Source organism: Melanotaenia boesemani, chromosome 23, assembly GCF_017639745.1.
Source record: "Melanotaenia boesemani isolate fMelBoe1 chromosome 23, fMelBoe1.pri, whole genome shotgun sequence".
Classification (NCBI taxonomy): Eukaryota; Metazoa; Chordata; class Actinopteri; order Atheriniformes; family Melanotaeniidae; genus Melanotaenia; species Melanotaenia boesemani.
Window position 1 is genome coordinate 25,756,949 of NC_055704.1, and position 19,719 is coordinate 25,776,667.

General features: G+C 44.1%; 1 protein-coding gene across 1 annotated transcript in view; it reads left to right on the forward strand.

The window, feature by feature from the left end:
• The first annotated feature begins 360 nt into the window (after window positions 1-360).
• chrm2a (cholinergic receptor, muscarinic 2a) overlaps window positions 361-19,719 on the forward strand; it is a 63,462-nt gene continuing 44,103 nt past the window's right edge. Inside the window, exon 1 of the mRNA XM_041977433.1 lies at window positions 361-483. The gene's annotated coding sequence lies outside the window, so the exon portion shown is untranslated. The remainder of the gene's footprint in view (window positions 484-19,719) is intronic.

The window sequence follows — 19,719 nt, forward strand, 5'->3', positions numbered from 1 at the left end:
ACACAGACTCTTAAACCTCATGTTTAACTAAATCTGCTCATACTGTTATCATTTGGATGGATTCACAGAGACATCTAGTAAAATGTTACTAGGTACTTTTTAGATGTCGATGTATTTGGATGTCTTTGGACCCCACCGTCTTTGCATTTTTCCTCCACTTTTTGTGTTTTTGGTAAGCTAAACCTGCCGTGTCTGGGCTGTTTAATATTCAAAAGGCAGATAAAAGAGTGGCAACAACCGTCTCATCTAAGTCTGAGCAAGACCCGATATAAAGAAAGCACTTTAGGACTTGTGTGCATTGCTTATTCTGTTTTATCTTGGTTCTTTTTGCACAGTGGCCATGGCTACTAACCATGAAGCTGGAGCCCGACCCGCCCATCGCTTCCCTCTGTCAAAGGAAGTCTCTGGTGCTACACTGAGCACACACTCTTTGAAAGTGCCAATCAAGCACGAGAAAGCTAGACGACTTGCTTAACACTCTCTGTAAGTACACACACTCTGCAGTAATACCTTACTCATGACCCTCCGACCATGTCAAACCCTGCAAGAGACAAACTCTTTCTCAGCTTTGATTTCTAAAGTAATAATCTCCAAATTCTGTCCATCCCTTGGAGAGAAGGCACCACATCCACGCTGTGTCCACATTGATTGCACATTTATTTAACTGCATGTTCCTTTTGCTACATGATTTCTGCTGCTGTCAGTTAATACTGAAATCTTAACAGAGTGTTTCCACATAACTCCTCTCAAGCTGAATCAATTCAGTCATCTCAGATAGCTCAGATTCCTTTAAATTCATTCACCATACATGCAGAAGTCTGCTTTAGACCTTTATATACATTAAATTATTTGTCAACCGGCGACACACACACACACACACACACACATATATATATATATATATATATATACTGTATATTGCACTGAAGCTTTTATTGCTAATGGTATCTTTGAACCTTTATTACAGCATGTATGTGTGACATTTTTTAAACACTTCTAAGGTGCTACACGCGCTCACCCTGCATCAGTAGATACACCAGTTAGAGCAGTAAATCCTGACACACGTGCTAGAGTCATGCTGGGACTTTAAAAGAGGGAGGTAGGTGGGCTTAGTTGCATAACAAATATTCAGATTTTGTAAGATAAGTAATAATTGTATTGTAATGCAAACTGAACTTAGATATTTTATGTGCAGAACTGACTAAAAAATGTCTTTCGTTTGTGACACACTAGAGAAGGATGACCCGACTAGTGTGGATTTTTAGTAGAGCTTCGGTCTGGGTGAGCTTCATACAACAACTGGCCCAGGCAGGTTATATGAGACAAACTGAGGAAGTGGTAGATAACTTTACTTTTACTGTTTCTGATAGACTTTGACATGAGATGAGACAGGTGATGAGACAGGAGAAGAAAGGAAGAAGAGAGCGGAAAGAAGAGGACAGAATCGATATAAGACAGAGACAAGAGGACAAGACAGAGAGGGAGTGGTGCTTCCATTTTAAATAAATTTTGTTTTTTATTTTGGTGTCCTGAGATGTGTGGGCGGTGATGGGTGGTGGTCTTCAGTATTTCTAAAACCCTGAATACGGCCCTGCAAGAGAACACAGTTTTAATTTTAAAACATTACTAAGGAACACAATTATGTAAATCAACAAACTATAATGGGAAGTGGCTCATCTTCCTCTCACACATTCCTCAGTTTAATTGGAAGCAGCAGCTTCACTAATTGTTATTTATCTCTGTTTACAACCTAAGGAACATTCAACCCTCTCAATTCCCTGATTTAGTTTAATGACCTCTAACTTTGCTGTGCTGGTGCAGTCTCCTTGTTTTATCAATTTAAACTTCGTACATTACGAACGCCACACAGCTGACAGACAGCAATGAGCCAGTGAATCTAGCAGGTCATTAATTAGATAAAGAACCAAACGTTTCCCTGTGGAGAAAACAGATAAAAACAACCTAATTCCTTAATTCCTTAATGATAGTAAATGTTGTGGCTGTAATTATGTCTTTGCTGTGCTGGAAAACCTGTTTTTGTTTGTTTATTTGTACAATATAAGAGCTATAAAAGCACAACTAAAAAGATAAGCTAAATCTGTGAGTGAGATTAATAAAATATCTATTATACCCAGATACAAAAATCATGTAAGAAGTAAGGAAGTTAAAGTTAAAGAAGGGCTTCTTCAAATAGTTATTTGTGCTAAAATTGACAGAATTTGAAGTTAATCAAAGAATTATGCAGAAAGTCTTTTGCAAAACGTGAAGCCCTTAATGTGAAGTTCTGTAGGTCCCCAAAAACTAATGGAATACATTACAGCTACAATACATGGTAATTACCACCATGATAAACAACAAAACAACAGAATTCTTTCAGCTTAGACATAATCAACAAAGCAAAAGGTCCGGGAAATAGAAATACTAGATTTGCATTTATTTTTTTATGAAATTGAGAGTTATTAAAAAACAAAATCAGTATGGGACAGAAGTCAGACGTATGGGTAAGGAATAAACTGGTCTCAGATAAGGAGTGGATCCCTGTGGGAAACCACTACTTAAAATGTCCATTAACATTAACAAACTGTTGTGGCTTATATTTAATTTCAAAGCCAAATGTTGTTCCTGTAAAGCTCAGTGTAACAACATCTGAGGTAAATTGGTAAAAAAAACAAAAACAAAAAATAATCCTCCAAAATCAGAGGATGATAATTCAACCAAAATTATTACTTTAAATAATACCAACACAATCTCAAGTAAAAAAAAACAAAAAAAAAGTACATCATCATATCACATAACGGGGCTGAAAAATAATCCAAAATGTATGTTTTACCTCTGTAGTTCTTTACTGTAAAATAGCTCCTGTTTCGCTACTGATGATACTTCTGGTTGTCCATGTTATGATTCAATGACAATAGATCATAATAGATAATAATTGTAACCAAGGCAACAAATTAAAAATGAAATAATGGATGGAATTAAACTCCTAACATTGACGTGAAAGATTGTTGAGTTAAATCCCACAAGCTTTTACACATTAGGTTTAAATACTTGAATTAGAAAACATAAACAGAGTCTTTTTCTGGGATTTTACATGGCTGCACCTCCTCTTCCTCCTTCTGTCTGAAACACATTCTTTTAGCTGCTTTATCTTTAAAGGCTGCCCAAAGCCATGTAGTGAGGAGGTACAGCCAATGGCAAGGAGGCGGTCAGATGGCACAACTGGGTGAAACTACAGTCCTTCAGGAAGCCGTAGTTTACACTGTGTTTCAGAGAACTTCGCTCTATAGCTGAAGTTGCATGGTAGATTAGTGAGAGTTAGGGGATAAATCTGGCAAAAAAACACAACCTTTTGTAATTGTACTGCATATTGCTTATGTCGTGCAAACACAGAGTGTGAACAGCAGCACTGAAAATCTTGCTTTGGTCTGTTGTGATCTGATATGACCGTTGTTGCTGATGTTTTGTGGAAACAGTGTCAGACTAGCCACAAGAAGGCCGTTTGGATTTGGTTTCATGCTGATGTAATGATGTAAAAGAAGACAGATAAATGAATTTTGGGCCACTGAGGTGCAGCTTCTTCTACTGCAGATAAAACCTGTCTTTGGTGTGAACATTTTGTTTCATATTTTGTTGGCATTTAGCATGAACAAGCAGCTATTTAAGGACACACGTTTGCAGATTTTCCCAGTGACCCACCCCCCCCGTCGACAGCCAATTCAGTATCCATCTTGCATCCTGCTTGTACTGTGAGATCTCTCCAGCCAGTAAAAGTCAGTCTTATCTTGATTCTTGTTTTATCTCTTGGCTCTGTCTTGTTCTCTCTACTAATTTTCCCTTCTTCTTCCGACAATGTCTTCTTGGATTTCTTTACTGAATCAGCCATGGTGCACATTCAAATCCAGTTGCTAGCATGTGACAGGGTGCACAACACATCACTCAACAGCGTAATGTTGCAGTCATAATGACCTTTCCCCCCGCCAGGCTTAGATTATATAAAGTACATTCTTTTACTCAATTTAATTAGTTGACACTCTTGGTTTCTCTTCTGAGTGCAGGAAACTGACACACAGCTTTTGCTTGTGAACGTCACTGTTAATTCGGCATGCCATCTTTCAGAGCTAGCATTTTGCAGCAAATTCTTTCTGTCAGTCTTCTTCATCAAACTTGAGATGAGCAGGGGTATGTTTGTGAGGTCCTACATCACCCTCTGATGTTTTAAAAGCTGTCAGATCAGATGTCAGTCTGTGGGGCCAGACCATCTCTGCAGACAAAAAGAACACCATGTATAGCTATGTGGGAGCACTCCATATCAACCATCTCAGTTCTCACTTGAGGACTCTGTGTGGACATTATCAGCAGATGTGGCATCTGCCTGTACGCACACACACACAGACACACAAACACGCATTCTACTGTTTGATGCTGTTCCATCAACAACATTGTCAAGAGCTCCCCCTCTTCATCATTCTGATGCTGTCCAGAATCATATCTCAAATGGAGTCACTGCTCTTTGAACACAGATTTGGTGTAGATGCGTGTGCGTGCCTGCACTGTCTGATGGCATATCCACGTCTCGCTTGCATTACAGCTGAAAGCCTTGTGGTTTATGTGTCCTTGTGTTTAAGTGAACAGATATTTGTCCGTTTGTTTGCAGTAGCCAAAATTGTCTCTCAGGTCAGTTCTGTATCAAATGAGCCAAAATCTTTGGCACAGACTAACACAAGAGGGTAGGAGTACGGGGAACAGTCACATCCGACCACACAGCCCTACAGTCACTCTGGCTGGTTCAAAAGAAGGGAAGGGTGGGGTGGGGGGAGGCACACTAGCTAATACAGATGCATGGGAATGTGCTCACTAAACACCCTCTCATAACTCACCATCTAATACATCTGCAACGCAGCTCCAAACATCAACCATTTGCAGCTACAGGCTCGAGTTCACAGCTAAAAGTCTCAAATATTCATGAGGAAGTAGAGGTCTATGCTTTTTAATCCCTGTGGCACTTAATACAATAGTTCCTGGGCCAAGCACCTAGATCCATACATCAAGCCTTTCTCTGCGAGCTTCTTGAATTTTTTAGCTGGACTAATTTACAGATACTTTGGCCAGAGGCTTACCGTTATGGATTGAATCTGTCTGGAAGCAGACAGCAGGCCATACATTAAGGTTTCTTTGCAGTGACGAAACTTTGGGACAACACAGAAAATACAACAGAAAACGGTATTAAAAGATAAAAAAAGCTCTAATGTGCTGCTTTATCTGTTTAATGGAGTTGTAGCCTTTTGTTCCATTATGACAGGCACTGGAATACACCAATAACACGTCTGACCAGCGAGCACTGATTAACTGAGGCTCAGAGCATATGACATTTTCACCAAACACATTCCTACACTTGATTGCTGGAGGAAAGTCAACCCTGTTTTCTCCGTGTTGCTGTTGTCGTCCTCAGTATATTGTAAAGCATTTAATTCTCCCTTGCTTTTTATTGTGGCTTGTGCAGATGTTTTTTGGCCTGAAGTCAGGTATTGATCGAAATGTTCAGCCCCAGCGTGAGGAGGGAGGGTGTGGGAGCTGATATTCAGGGGTGATCGGTTGGTGGGGAAGCAGTATTGATTGCACTTAAAGTGACAAGATTGAGGAGGCCCACTTTGACACGTTATCCCCATTGCCGCCAACAGACAAAGTGCGGGCCGAAGGAGCAGCTCCGATTGATTTCTCTGATCATGAACGGTCTGAGACCCATGAATCAGCTGTCCGAGCTGCGCTGCTTGAAAATAAGACAACAATATTTTATTGTGCTGTGGTAAAGACTGACAGCCTATTTGATTTAAAAGGACAAGTAAATACTTCGGTAATGAATGGGTCTCATGCACATTCTGACAAGCTCCAAAGTCCTCACAGCTCTGGCTATTACACCCAGCATGCAAAGCACAAGGACTGGCAGTATATTTTTTAGAGGGTGAGTATTCCAGGCAGCCAGTTCAGGCATCTATGTGATTTTGTTGTGCATAATTCACTAGTGAGTCATGAAGCTGATATAGCCTCTCCCAGTCTTATGATCATCCATCAGGTAAAATTGCTTTCTTCTAACATTAGGCTGTCAAAGAGCAAAAACGAATGTAACCACGCAGAGCAACACATGATTACAGGATAATAATGCCCCGAGGTCAGAGGACTGTGACCTCTTTTAAAGCAGCTTGTACATAATGTCCATGTTTTGTGTTTTGTCCAGGTCAATTCTGACCTGGTCCAGACCAAGAATTCCTTCATAGTAAGTGTATTTAACAAAATTTCCACCACAGACCTAACGAATATGTCTAAATGGCTTTGGTCATATGCATAAATGAGACCAGGGAGAGTGTATTTTTTAGTGTGTTTTGGAGGAAAAACATCAAATATAAACAGTATGTCCAGTTTTATATAAGACATAAAAGTCACAATGATTTAAATATATTTTACCAAATTTAAACATGTTGTGGGCCTTCTGGAACAGGCCATTGCAACTGTCTTTATTGTTGTATTATAAATAATCATAATTTCTGGGGGGATATTTTAGCTCTAGTGGCTTTTATCAAACAGTTAGTAGACAGAAAAGTAGGGCTGCAAATTTTGGAATTGGTCCGATACCAAGTAAATCTAAGGAAATTATCGTTGATGTCAATGTGATACCGAAACGATACAGATACAATATGATATGATACTGAAACGATACAGATACCGATACTTGTCAAATAAAAAGATTTTAATAGCGGAACTGAAAATGTAAATTTAAGGTTTTAATTTGTAATCAATATAAAATAACAACATCAATAATTATCACACAATTGTTTGAGTAAAATAAAGTTAACAGTGCTAAATAAAAGCAAAACCTGCTATTGGCTGGCTCTCATTCACATCTTCTGGCTTTTTGCTGAAATAAACAAGCTGGTATTCAGTGATACTGATACTAGCCTTGGTATTGATACAAACGATATTTGGATTGATCTGCTCAGCCCTACAGAAACGAGGGTCAGAGAGAGAGAGGGTTAGACTCCCAGCAAAAGGCCCCAGGTCCATCTCATAAGAGATAAACACCTCCCTATAATTATCTGTTTTAATTCAACATTTATTATAAGACAAAACATTAAGTAATAAATAATTATCATAAACTAGTCTATGAGGGACAGAAGTTTCATCTCCTTCTCTTCAGTCCCCTTCTGTTGGCTTGATGTGTGAAACGAAGAGCAACAGACATCACTGTTTTGTTTACAGAAACATCTGCTTAGCTGCCTGCTCCGCCCCATCAGTCGTCTTCATCAGAGGGGTTGTAGTCAGGGTTTTCTTCCTACTAGCACATCCTCCTCCTCATCTTGGAAAATCAGACTAAGGGCCTGTGGCAAATGGCACTTTATCTTCAATTTGTGCACCATATGTGATCACTCTGCCATCACACCCCTAAAAGACCAGCAGGTGTCTGTCAAATACCAAAACAGAAATTTTATCCAAACAGTCTGTAAGGGTTAAAGGAGCAAGAGAAAAACTTGTCACTGTTAAATGGCTCATCTTCATCTGATGTGATAGCTGCCAACCATGCTTCCATTTCTGTTTTTAACCATGTATATATCACTAAGTGAAAAGCATGCAAATTTGATTGTGATCTTAGTAAAGAAAGTCATTTAAAAAGCAAAGGAAATGAGGGGAAAACGGATAAAGCTGTTTGTTCTAGTGGGCTCTTGGACCACTACTCAAAAACATCTCTTGCCCGTGGTGGAGGGCTATTTTGAGACCCACATTTGCTCTGATTGATATTGGATAAATCCATCACTATAATCTTCCAGGAAATTGCACAGGCTTTTCCAGAGGTGTAATCGAGATGTGGGGGCTCTCTAAGGCTGAGGAGGAGTTTGCATAAGTGGAGGAATTAGATGGAGGAAAGACCTGCATAGACCCAAGGAACAAAAAATTGAACAATATTACAATCATGTTTCATTAGGGGGGGTGTTAATGAGTAAATAAAACTGAATGGAGAAAAGAGGAAAAATGTTTGACATGCTTCAGCGGTTGCAGCTCTTTCCATCCCTTTTACTCTTCTTCTGTGTTGCCTGCAGGTCTCTGCTTCCATGTGCTGCACAGCCAATTAACCATTAAAATAAGATAGGGAGAAGCAGTTGCAAATGATAGACATTCCCAGAACAAGCACCTTGGTCACAGAAATGTAGCAGCACATAAAAAGATAAATGTTGAATCTATACAAGTAGTTAATGCATCCCCATAGCATCGAATGGGTGAAGGGAGCAACGCTAACCGAAGGAGCTGCCTTAATGTATATTTTCTCTTTAGTGAATAAACAGATTGCTGAAACAGAGGTAGGCAGCATGGTTTATCATATTGGATGCACTGCTTGCACATGTGGCTATGGGGGACTGACTATATTAAGAGGTTTACATGTTTGCAGGCAAGGACTCAAAGGACGTTTCTTTTATGAATGCAGCTTGTAGAAAGCATGGGTATTATCGGCAGAGGGAGGAATATAATGCGTTTCTCTTATGAAAAACAGTTAGCTGTTATCTGCTACAAAAGAGCTTTACATATTTTAATATAGTTCAGACTTGCATTTTAAAAAGAGGAGATACTAATTTGTTCTACTATATCTGTTTCGTTTTGGTTATGTGCCAGCAATAACCACTCCATAATTTAGAGTAACCTGCATTAACATGCATGTCTTTCAGCAGTGGATAGTTAAAAATGTTTGGCCCACATAAGGCCCACATCTGTAGTTTTGTTTGGCCTATATTTGGCCTTTACTTACAGTGTTGACTTCATGTGAGTGTGGCTGCCAAAACTCAGCCACATGACCACCACATGTGGAAATTACTGTATTCTACCTCCAGGCCGGCTCCTCATATTTGGACCGTTTCTGGCCCAAATAACACTTCCTGTAATCAATGCTAAAGGTTGCAACTGATATCCGGACCACACCTGGCTCACACAACATTTACAAATGTCATAACTGAGCCATAAGTGCACAAAGTAGCCTGGATTAGGCCTGGACCAGGTCTGCTGACTGGGTCATGCATCACATGGAGTAAATTAGGAAAAAATGGTAATGTGCCAAATGTTTTTCAGAACATGTTCAAACACCTTCGTAACTTGAGCCAACCCTGTATGAAGGTGCCACATTTTTTTATTTAAAGCAGTTGTTCCGGTTTTGCTGCTGGACCATGAATGTGAATTGCACTGATTGTTTCCTATACGCTGTTTTTGGCTGGTGTCCCAAAAAATGCATTCAGAAACAAGCAAACACACCACAACACACAGCGGGTGGGTCATAAAACATGATCAACAGTCAACTGTAAATCTTTCTTTTTATGGAATATTTTGTTTATTTTGTCCCCGTTCGCTGCAACAGTTCAGCTGATCGATGCAAAGTGGCAGAATGTAAAGCTGGTTCGGTGTGTTGGGTGTAGGCGCACAATTTCTAGTTTACTCAAACCATCATAATTAGAAGACAACTATGGCCAGAACCGTAGAACTGAACCATGAATAAAAGCTGTCGGAATTGTGACTGCCTTGTGCATATCATCAGCTGAAGTTGACATTCCTAAAAGAAATGCGTGGAACTTAAGCTTGTGTGATGAGTTAGATAGCTGGGTGCTGTCTCCCTGCAGGCAAGCATTAGTGACTTGAATTTGATGCAGGCAGCCACTCGAGTTCAGTGAGTAATGGAGTGACATTTGCTCTTTATGGCTGACCAAATCCCAGATGCACCACCGCATTGTGGATCAGTAGAGTAAAGCCAAAGTCAGAAATTTGGGGGAACTGTGGGAGAGAATGATTCGCTTTGTTCTGTATTGTCAGCTTTGTAATACTTTTTACGTGTGCAAAAAGCTGCATTATGTAAAGAAAAAGAGATGGAAACCCTATAAAAATGTGTAATTTGTTTGACTGTGATCTGTGAACTAATTTATATCTGTTTGGGCAATTATGTCAGAGGGAAAAAAGTCAAATGAACAGGATAATTAAGCCTCTTTGCATTTAAAAGTCCTTCACCTCAGAGAGCACTGCTTATGTCCAGTGTTGTCAGCTAACTGAAACAAGTGGCTCGGAGACACGCCTGAATTTGATGAGTTAGATGTGACAGCAGATCTTTCAGCCCCGGGTCATTTAGTATGTGCTGGTGAACACATTATGCGGTGGTGTGCAAAAATATTTGTATAATATCTTTGTTCTGGTTAGAGTTTCATCTTAGATTTTATATATATATGTATATATATATATATACATATATATATATATCCTTCTCAGGTCCTAATAAAAATTCAGAAGGGAGTTGGGAATTTATGTGCTTACCTCTTTGATATCACAGGTATGAATTTCTCTGACATGGAAATATATTTTAATCATGTAGGGATTTTAGTGAGTCAAATGAGCAGGTTTTCCAGCTGGGTGGGATTAGTGATGCTTGGTTAAATGTGTGCAGAGTGGCTAACTGCTGTGTAAGCTTGTGTGTGCATGTGCTTATATTATTGTGTTTATTTTACTGTGTAATGAGCATCTGACCCTGCGTGGCTCATTTCCCTTCTTGCCTTTAATTAGGTTGTAAATGTCAACATATGAACCATTCTCTTCCGCCGCGTGAAACATGTGGGCAGTGTCTGCTGACTGCCTTGCTGGCCGACGGACTGCTGTTCATCTCTTGTCACATGTTGACTCGGACAATTAGAGAATGCGAATGTCTGAAAGGCAGGGCCAAAAATAGCTACCTGAGGCGTTTCTCATTTCCCGACCTCCATGGCTTCTAACATGCATCCTAACAGAAGGGGTGAAACACGTCCTGGCAACCACCAATTAAGGCAACATATCCTCCACACAAAGGTGATTGCTTAATCAAAGCTCTGGAAATAATTAGCTGTCAAAAACTGTAATTACTGTTGATTACAGGTCTTTCTCTCACTGGTTGTGTGGGGAATTCTTAGAGAGGCAATACCTCTAAATATCGGCTTGATACAATAGTGGCATGTGATGATTTTGCAATGGAATTCATCCAATTTATTATTTCGATCAGGCATTATTTATTGTGCATTTAGCTGCACACACATCTAATCCAGCTATATTCTGTCACTGTGACTGATGATGCCTCTGTGCAACAAAACTTACTATATTTACTAACATCCATTTAAGTAGGGCTCATATCAGCTGTGTGACTTGTGCATGTCACATAGATTTTCCCACTATATGAAGAAGAAGAAGAAGAAGAAGCTGTGATCACAGTAAGAAGAAATGAAAAGACACAAAAGTAGCCAATGGATGTATATTATTCATAACTGGAACATAACTTATAGGTGCAATGTGTAAGCCTTAGTGACCTCTGGAGGTATGAACTGTAACCCACACCACACCCCTTCTAACACCTGAATGTCAAATGCTACAACACTAATTCCCAAAAAGTTGGAATTGGTCTAAAATGTAAATAGAATAGAAATCTCACCAAGTCTTATTTAAAAAAATAACTGGAGAAGCATTTGACAACTAATCAGGTTAATTAGCAGCAGGTCAGTACCATGACTGGGAACAAAAGGAGCATTTCAGAGAGGCAGAGTCTCTCAGATGGGAAGATGGACAGAGCTTCATCAATCTACAACAAACTGCATTTAAAAATTGTGGAAAAATTCAGAAAATGTTCCTCGGTGTAAAATTGTGAATAATCAAAAGATTTAGAGAATCAGAAGGAAGATATTTGCGCATGGAACAAGGGCCTCCGATTAAAACTGGATGTTGGTGATATGATTCTCTACTGGGAACCACTGCATGGACTCAAAAAGACTTCCAGAAACCACTGTCTGTGAACACAGTTCACCCTGAAACCCACAAATGCAGCTTAAAGCTCCATCATGCAGAGAAGAAGCCAGATGTGAACAGGGTCCAGAACCAGCATCGTCTTCTCTGGACCAAAGCTCATTTAAAATGGTCTGAGGCAAAGTGGAAACCTGTTCATCCATCTAAGTCAGATGGATGAAAATATAACAGAGAAAATATAACAGAAGGGCACTGTTTTTGTATGCATTTTTATTCTATGTAATAGAAATCACAGCAATTCATTTTCATGCAGTTTTACATGTTTTCTTGACAATATGTGGCATTTCCATCTAAATTGAAATGATTGGGTTAATTAGATGGACAGAGATTATGTTGTTTTGGACATTGGTTGCATAAGCCTGTCTTCAACAGCTTAGGCAGCATCTAAATTGAACAACATGAACTACACATATAGTAATTCTCCTTTAGAAGCACATTGGGAACGAGTCTGATTGTTGGCCTGATTCTATGGAAAATTTAAAAATTAAACATACTTTACCTTTTAAGGCATCATCAATTTTTTTGACACACAATGTTTTTTTTTTTTTTTGTTTTGTTTTTTGTTTTTTCCAGCAATTTTTCAGATCCATAAGAGCAAAGGTCCAATAAATGCTCAACTTTCTATGTTTTTATTTTTCCAAGACTCAAAAATTTAACTTTAATTGGCAGATTAAAAGAAAACAAATCTAAAAATCCTCAAGCCTTTTACCAGGCTATGGGTGAGGCATGGCTGAGGTAAGGCTGAGGCATGGCTGAGGTAAGGCTGAGGTATGACTGAGGTATGGCTGAGGTAAGGCTGGGGCATGGCTGAGGTAAGGCTGAGGTAAGGCTGAGGTATGGCTGAGGTAAGGCTGAGGTATGACTGAGGCATGGCTGAGGTAAGGCTGAGGTATGACTGAGGTATGGCTGAGGTAAGGCTGGGGCATGGCTGAGGTAAGGCTGAGGTAAGGCTGAGGTATGGCTGAGGTATGACTGAGGTATGACTAAGGTATTACTGAGGTATGGCTGAGGTAAGGCTGAGGTATGGCTGAGGTATGGCTGAGGTAAGGCTGAGGTATGACTGAGGTATGGCTGAGGTAAGGCTGGGGCATGGCTGAGGTAAGGCTGAGGTAAGGCTGAGGTATGGCTGAGGTATGACTGAGGTATGACTGAGGTATGGCTGAGGTATGACTGAGGTATGGCTGAGGTAAGGCTGAGGCATGGCTGAGGTAAGGCTGAGGTAAGGCTGAGGTATGGCTGAGGTAAGGCTGAGGTAAGGCTGAGGTGTGACTGAGGTAAGGCTGAGGCATGGCTGAGGTATGACTGAGGCATGGCTGAGGTAAGGCTGAGGTATGACTGAGGTATGGCTGAGGTATGGCTGAGGTAAGGCTGGGGCATGGCTGAGGTAAGGCTGAGGTAAGGCTGAGGTATGGCTGAGGTAAGGCTGAGGTATGACTGAGGCATGGCTGAGGTAAGGCTGAGGTATGGCTGAGGTAAGGCTGAGGCATGGCTGAGGTAAGGCTGAGGTAAGGCTGAGGTATGGCTGAGGTAAGGCTGAGGTAAGGCTGAGGTGTGACTGAGGTAAGGCTGAGGCATGGCTGAGGTATGACTGAGGTATGGCTGAGGTAAGGCTGACGCATGGCTGAGGTTGTCATGATTCAGATGCGTGGACTCAAAAGATACTCAGTTTCCCAGGGATAGGTATAAGATCTTTATTGTACAGAGTGGAATTATGTGATTGTGCAATCCGGTCTTTCTCCGCTCAGAGGTCAGCAGTGGGTATCCAACGGAGCGCAGAGTGTTGAAACCAGTGACTGGAGAAGGGCCGCCAGGAGGAAGACTGAGGAAGAAGAGCTGCTGAACAGAGGAGAGGTTAATGGGGGAATACAGGTGGCTGGCAGGAGCGCTTGAATGAGGGGGCCGCAGAAGCAGGATGTGAATGATCCTTGAAGGGGCAGATAAATAAGTCCGTGATCCGAAATCCAATCCTGTTAGACAAGCCAGGGGTCAGTAAGCCAAGTAATCCAAAACAACAACCAAAGCAGAGTACCAGACAGGGGGCAGGCAGAATCAGAATCCAGGTCCAAAGTCAGATCAGCGTCGGGCGGGCAGGTAGGCAGGATAATTCAGGCGGGATACGTGCAGGGAAGAACCAAGACGATCTGGCACTGGAGGAATGTTGCAGAGCTGTATAAATAGGGCTTGGGACAGGTGAAGCGCATCAGCCCTAATCAAGAGCTGGTGGAGCTGAGGCGTTCAGGGCGGCTGGAAAAACTGAGCCACACACCACAGATCATGACAGTACCCCCCACACAAGGGTCGGCTCACGACGACCCACCAGGCTGAGCAGGAAAACGCCGATGGAAGCGGGCCCGAAGCGCAGGATCAACCACAAAGCGCGCAGGAATCCAGGAGCGCTCCTCCACGCCATAGCCCGCCCAGTCCACCAGATACTGAAGGGAGCGACCAGAGCGACGGGAGCGCAGGATCCGGCGCACAGTGTACACCGGCCCACCCCCCACGAACCGGGCGGGTGGAGGGGGTCTGGAGGAGGGCACCAAAGGACAGGAGAAGACTGGCTTAACCCGCGAGACGTGGAAGGTAGGATGGACCCGCATGGCCCCAGGGAGACGCAGGCGCACCGCTGCAGGGTTGATGACCTTGGTGATGGGAAACGGACCCACGAACCTGGGCGCCAGCTTCCTACACTCCACACGCAGCGGCAGATCCTTAGTGGCCAGCCAAACCCGTTGTCCCACCTGGTAGGGAGGAGCCGCCCTGCGATGACGATTGGCCGGCGTCTGATAACGCTGGGAGGCCCGCAGGAGCGCAGCGCGCGCACGCCTCCAGACCCGGTGACAGCGGCGGACCGCCGCGTGCGCAGAGGGGACTCGGACCTCATCCTCCTGTGGGGAGAACAAAGGAGGCTGGAACCCATTGACCACCTGAAAAGGGGACAGGCCTGTAGCAGAGGAGGGAAGTGAATTGTGCGCATATTCCACCCAGGCCAGGTTTTGGGACCAGGCAGAGGGGTCCTCGGAGCACAAACATCGGAGGCAGGTTTCCAGCATCTGGTTGGCTCGTTCAGACTGACCGTCGGATTGTGGGTGGAACCCCGAGGACAGGCTGACCTGAATTCCCAGCAGGCGGCAGAACTCGGTCCAGAACTTTGAGACGAACTGCGGGCCCCGGTCCGAGACCACGTCCATGGGGATGCCATGAAGGCGGAACACATGGGTGGTAAGAAGGTCGGCAGTCTGCTTGGCTGTGGGTAATTTGGGGAGAGCAATGAAATGGGCCATCTTGGAAAAACGGTCTATTATTGTCAGAATGACTGTCATACCATTGGAGGGAGGGAGACCAGTTACGAAATCCATGGCTATGTGGGACCAGGGTCGATGTGGGATGGCCAGGGGATGTAGGAGACCGGCAGGCCGCAGTCGGGATGATTTGGAACGGGCACAGACAGGACAGCCAGCCACGAAGTCTCGAACGTCCTGACGACAGGAGGGCCACCAAAATCTCTGAGAGAGCAGATGATAGGTGCGCGTAGTGCCAGGATGACAGGCCAGTCGAGAGGAATGACAGAGTACGAGTGTCTTGGATCGCAGACGAGGGGGTACAAAAAGACGTCCAGCGGGACACCCAGCAGGTATGACTGCCCCAGTTAGGACCTGGTTGATCTCCTCCTCCAGCTGCACACGATTGACACCCAGACGGATGCGGTCAGGGAGGATGAAGTCCCCAGCCTCCTCAGCTTCATCCTCGGGGGAGATAGTCTGACGGGAGAGAGCATCGGGTTTAACATTCTTGGAGCCAGGACGGTAAGCCAGAGTGAAATTAAACCTGTTAAAGAATAAGGCCCAACGGGCCTGACGGGGCGTCAGTCTCTTGGCAGTGCGCAGGTATTCGAGATTTTTGTGGTCAGTCCAGACGAGGAAAGGTTCTGCAGCGCCCTCCAGCCAGTGACGCCACTCCTGCAGAGCCAATTTGACCGCCAGCAGTTCCCGATTACCGATGTCGTAGTTCCGTTCAGCCGGCGTCAGGGTCCTGGAAAAATAAGCACAGGGGTGAACCTTTGAGTCATCCACACTCCGTTGGGATAGAACTGCACCGACGCCAGAATCGGAGGCATCGACCTCCACTATAAACTGCCTGGCCGGATCAGGAGTGCGCAGAATAGGAGCTGTGGTGAACAGCTGCTTCAGCTGGAGGAAGGCGGACTCAGCATCATTGGTCCAGGCGTATGGTTTCTTTGCTGACGTCAACTGGTGAAGCGGGGAGGTTATGGCGCTGTAGTTTTTAATAAACTTGCGATAGAAATTAGCGAACCCTAGAAACCTCTGGAGTTGCTTTCGATTTACAGGTGTGGGCCACTCACGCACAGCAGAGACCTTCGCCGGATCCATTTCCACGCCGTCAGCCGAGATGATGCTCCCCAGGAATGAGACGAATGGGCGGTGAAATTCACACTTCTCAGCCTTAACATATAGGTGGTGCTGCAGGAGGCGTTGCAGGACAGTACGGACATGAAATGTGTGCTCTTCGGGGTTCCGGGAAAAGATGAGGATGTCATCTAAATAAACAAAAACAAACTTGTTCAACATATCACGTAAAACATCATTGACCAGAGCCTGGAAAACGGCGGGGGCATTTGTTAAACCAAAAGGCATTACTAAGTACTCATAGTGTCCATTAGGAGTATTGAAGGCAGTTTTCCATTCATCTCCCTCTCGGATGCGAACCAGGTGATATGCGTTGCGGAGATCCAGTTTGGTGAAAATGGTAGCCTGTTGCAAAAGATCCAGGGCTGTAGACATGAGGGGTAGAGGATAACGGTTCTTGATGGTTATGTCATTGAGGCCCCTGTAATCCACACATGGCCGGAGTGAGCCATCCTTTTTCTCAACGAAAAAAAATCCTGCCCCAGCTGGAGAAGAGGAAGGACGGATGAGTTTAGCGGTAAGTGATTCAGCGATATACTGTTCCATAGCCTTTTTCTCTGGTGCAGACAGGGAGAACAAACGGCCTCGGGGAGGTGTGGTCCCCGGCAGGAGGTCTATGGCACAGTCATAGGGACGGTGTGGTGGTAGGGAGGCTGCTCTGCTCTTATTAAAGACCTCCTTGAGGTCATGATACTGGTCTGGTACCTGCGACAAACAGGGGTAACTGGCCTCGGTGGGTGCAGCTGGCGTGTTGGCTGGTGGGAAAAGAGAACGGAGACAAGTGGTCAGACAGTTAGTGCCCCAGTTAATTATCCTGCCCTCCCGCCAATCTATCTGGGGGTTGTGTAATTGCAACCAGGTAATGCCAAAGATGACCGGGACCTGTGGTGAGTCGATGACAAGGAACTGGATGGTCTCATGATGACAATTGTCAATATGCACCGGGACGGGTTCAGTTCTCAAAGTAACATTATGTAACAGATGATTATCAAGGGCTCGGACCTGCACGGGTTTAGACAGCGGGGAGCAGTGGAGGCCCAGCTGTTCAGCCAGTTCCTTATCTATGAATTCAGAATCTGAACCTGAGTCGATAAATACTGAGAGCTCATGTTCCTGACCCGCTGCGGTGACCTGGATGTGGAAGACGGGACGGGAGACGGAAGGATCTATGAGAGTTCGGCTCAGCAAGGTCCTCCCAACCCCTGCTGAGCCCTTCCTTTTACTGGACAGGAGCGAATGAAGTGGCCAGCCCTGCCGCAGTACAGACAAAGTCCTTTAGAGATACGCCAGTCTCGCTCAGCTTGGGATAATTTTGACCGACCGATTTGCATCGGTTCAGAGTCCGGCGAAGATGCAGTGACGGGGTTATCAGAGGGTGAAGGAACAGACCCAGGAAGAGCGCGGAAGGTGTTTGGGATCCGCATGCTCCCTCTTTCTCTCCTTCTTTCCCGAAGACGCTGGTCTATACGGACAGAGATGTCTATGAGAGCATTTAAGTCCTTTGGTGGGTCTCTGGCGGCTAGCTCATCCTTAATCTGATCGGACAAACCATTGTAGAAAGCGTCAAACAAAGCGGAAGAATTCCAGGTACTGTCAGCTGCTAAAGTCCGAAAATCGATGGCATAATCCGTCACCGTTCTGTTAGCCTGGCGGATGGAGAGAAGAGTGCGTGAGGCTTCGCGATCGGGACGTATAGGATCAAACACCCTGCGTAGTTCGTCTGAGAAACTTTGAAAGGATCTGGTGACAGATAATTTTCTCTCCCACTCTGCGGTTCCCCATAACTTGGCCCGACCTGACAGTAGGGACAAAACGAAGGCCACCTTGGCTCTCTCAGAGGGAAAAGAAGAGGGCTGTAACTCGAAGTGTAGGGAACATTGTGTCAGAAAAGCCCGGCACTGACCTGGATCACCAGCATACCTCTCCGGGGGCGCCATACAAGGGGCAAAGCCCGGGCTAGCTGTCGGGAGATTAACGGGAGTGCGGGTTTCTGTGGCGTCAGACGTCGTCAGAGTGGAGACTCCTTTTGCCAAAGTCTTAACATGTGTAATGAGTTCATTTAAACCCGCTTCCTGCTGACAAATAGCACTTTCCACTCTGATTCTCCAATCCCTGAGATCTGAGGAGTCCGTAGTATGGCCAGATCGTTCTGTCATGATTCAGATGCGTGGACTCAAAAGATACTCAGTTTCCCAGGGATAGGTATAAGATCTTTATTGTACAGAGTGGAATTATGTGATTGTGCAATCCGGTCTTTCTCCGCTCAGAGGTCAGCAGTGGGTATCCAACGGAGCGCAGAGTGTTGAAACCAGTGACTGGAGAAGGGCCGCCAGGAGGAAGACTGAGGAAGAAGAGCTGCTGAACAGAGGAGAGGTTAATGGGGGAATACAGGTGGCTGGCAGGAGCGCTTGAATGAGGGGGCCGCAGAAGCAGGATGTGAATGATCCTTGAAGGGGCAGATAAATAAGTCCGTGATCCGAAATCCAATCCTGTTAGACAAGCCAGGGGTCAGTAAGCCAAGTAATCCAAAACAACAACCAAAGCAGAGTACCAGACAGGGGGCAGGCAGAATCAGAATCCAGGTCCAAAGTCAGATCAGCGTCGGGCGGGCAGGTAGGCAGGATAATTCAGGCGGGATACGTGCAGGGAAGAACCAAGACGATCTGGCACTGGAGGAATGTTGCAGAGCTGTATAAATAGGGCTTGGGACAGGTGAAGCGCATCAGCCCTAATCAAGAGCTGGTGGAGCTGAGGCGTTCAGGGCGGCTGGAAAAACTGAGCCACACACCACAGATCATGACAGAGGTATGGCTGAGGTAAGGCTGAGGTATGACTGAGGCATGGCTGAGGTAAGGCTGAGGTATGACTGAGGTATGGCTGAGGTGTGACTGAGGCATGGCTGAGGTAAGGCTGAGGTGTGGCTGAACTTTTAGGTTAAGATTTTAGATAAGAGCAGTATATGTTTTATAATTTCCCACCTGGAATTAAAACAATATTTCTTCATTTTGAACACAAACTGCATATATATAGGACACTTCTTGTTACATAACTCTGGCCTTGAATTACATAGCAAACTAAAGAACAATCCCTTTAGGTTGTATTAGGAAGCTTTAAGGTGTTTTGTGTGAAGCTTTTGTGCATCGTTGCTTTCATCTTTTGTACCACTTACTGGTATTATTTTTATTTTCATTGCAGTTCTGTAAGAGATGAAAGGAAGAGATACAAGGTTGGAAAATCAGAAAGTGAAATAATTAACCCATCATTATTCATAACTCATCAGACTGACACTTGGTTAGGAGGCCATTGTATCAGTTTTGAACACAGAGGATATCTCCAAATGCCTCTTATGGACACACAGATAAACATGCAAGCAAGTAAAAAAGAGCTGTTACATAGACCATAGAGCACTTTGTTGAGCATCAACATGCTGCACGTAATGTGTAAGCACTTTCCTGTGTAT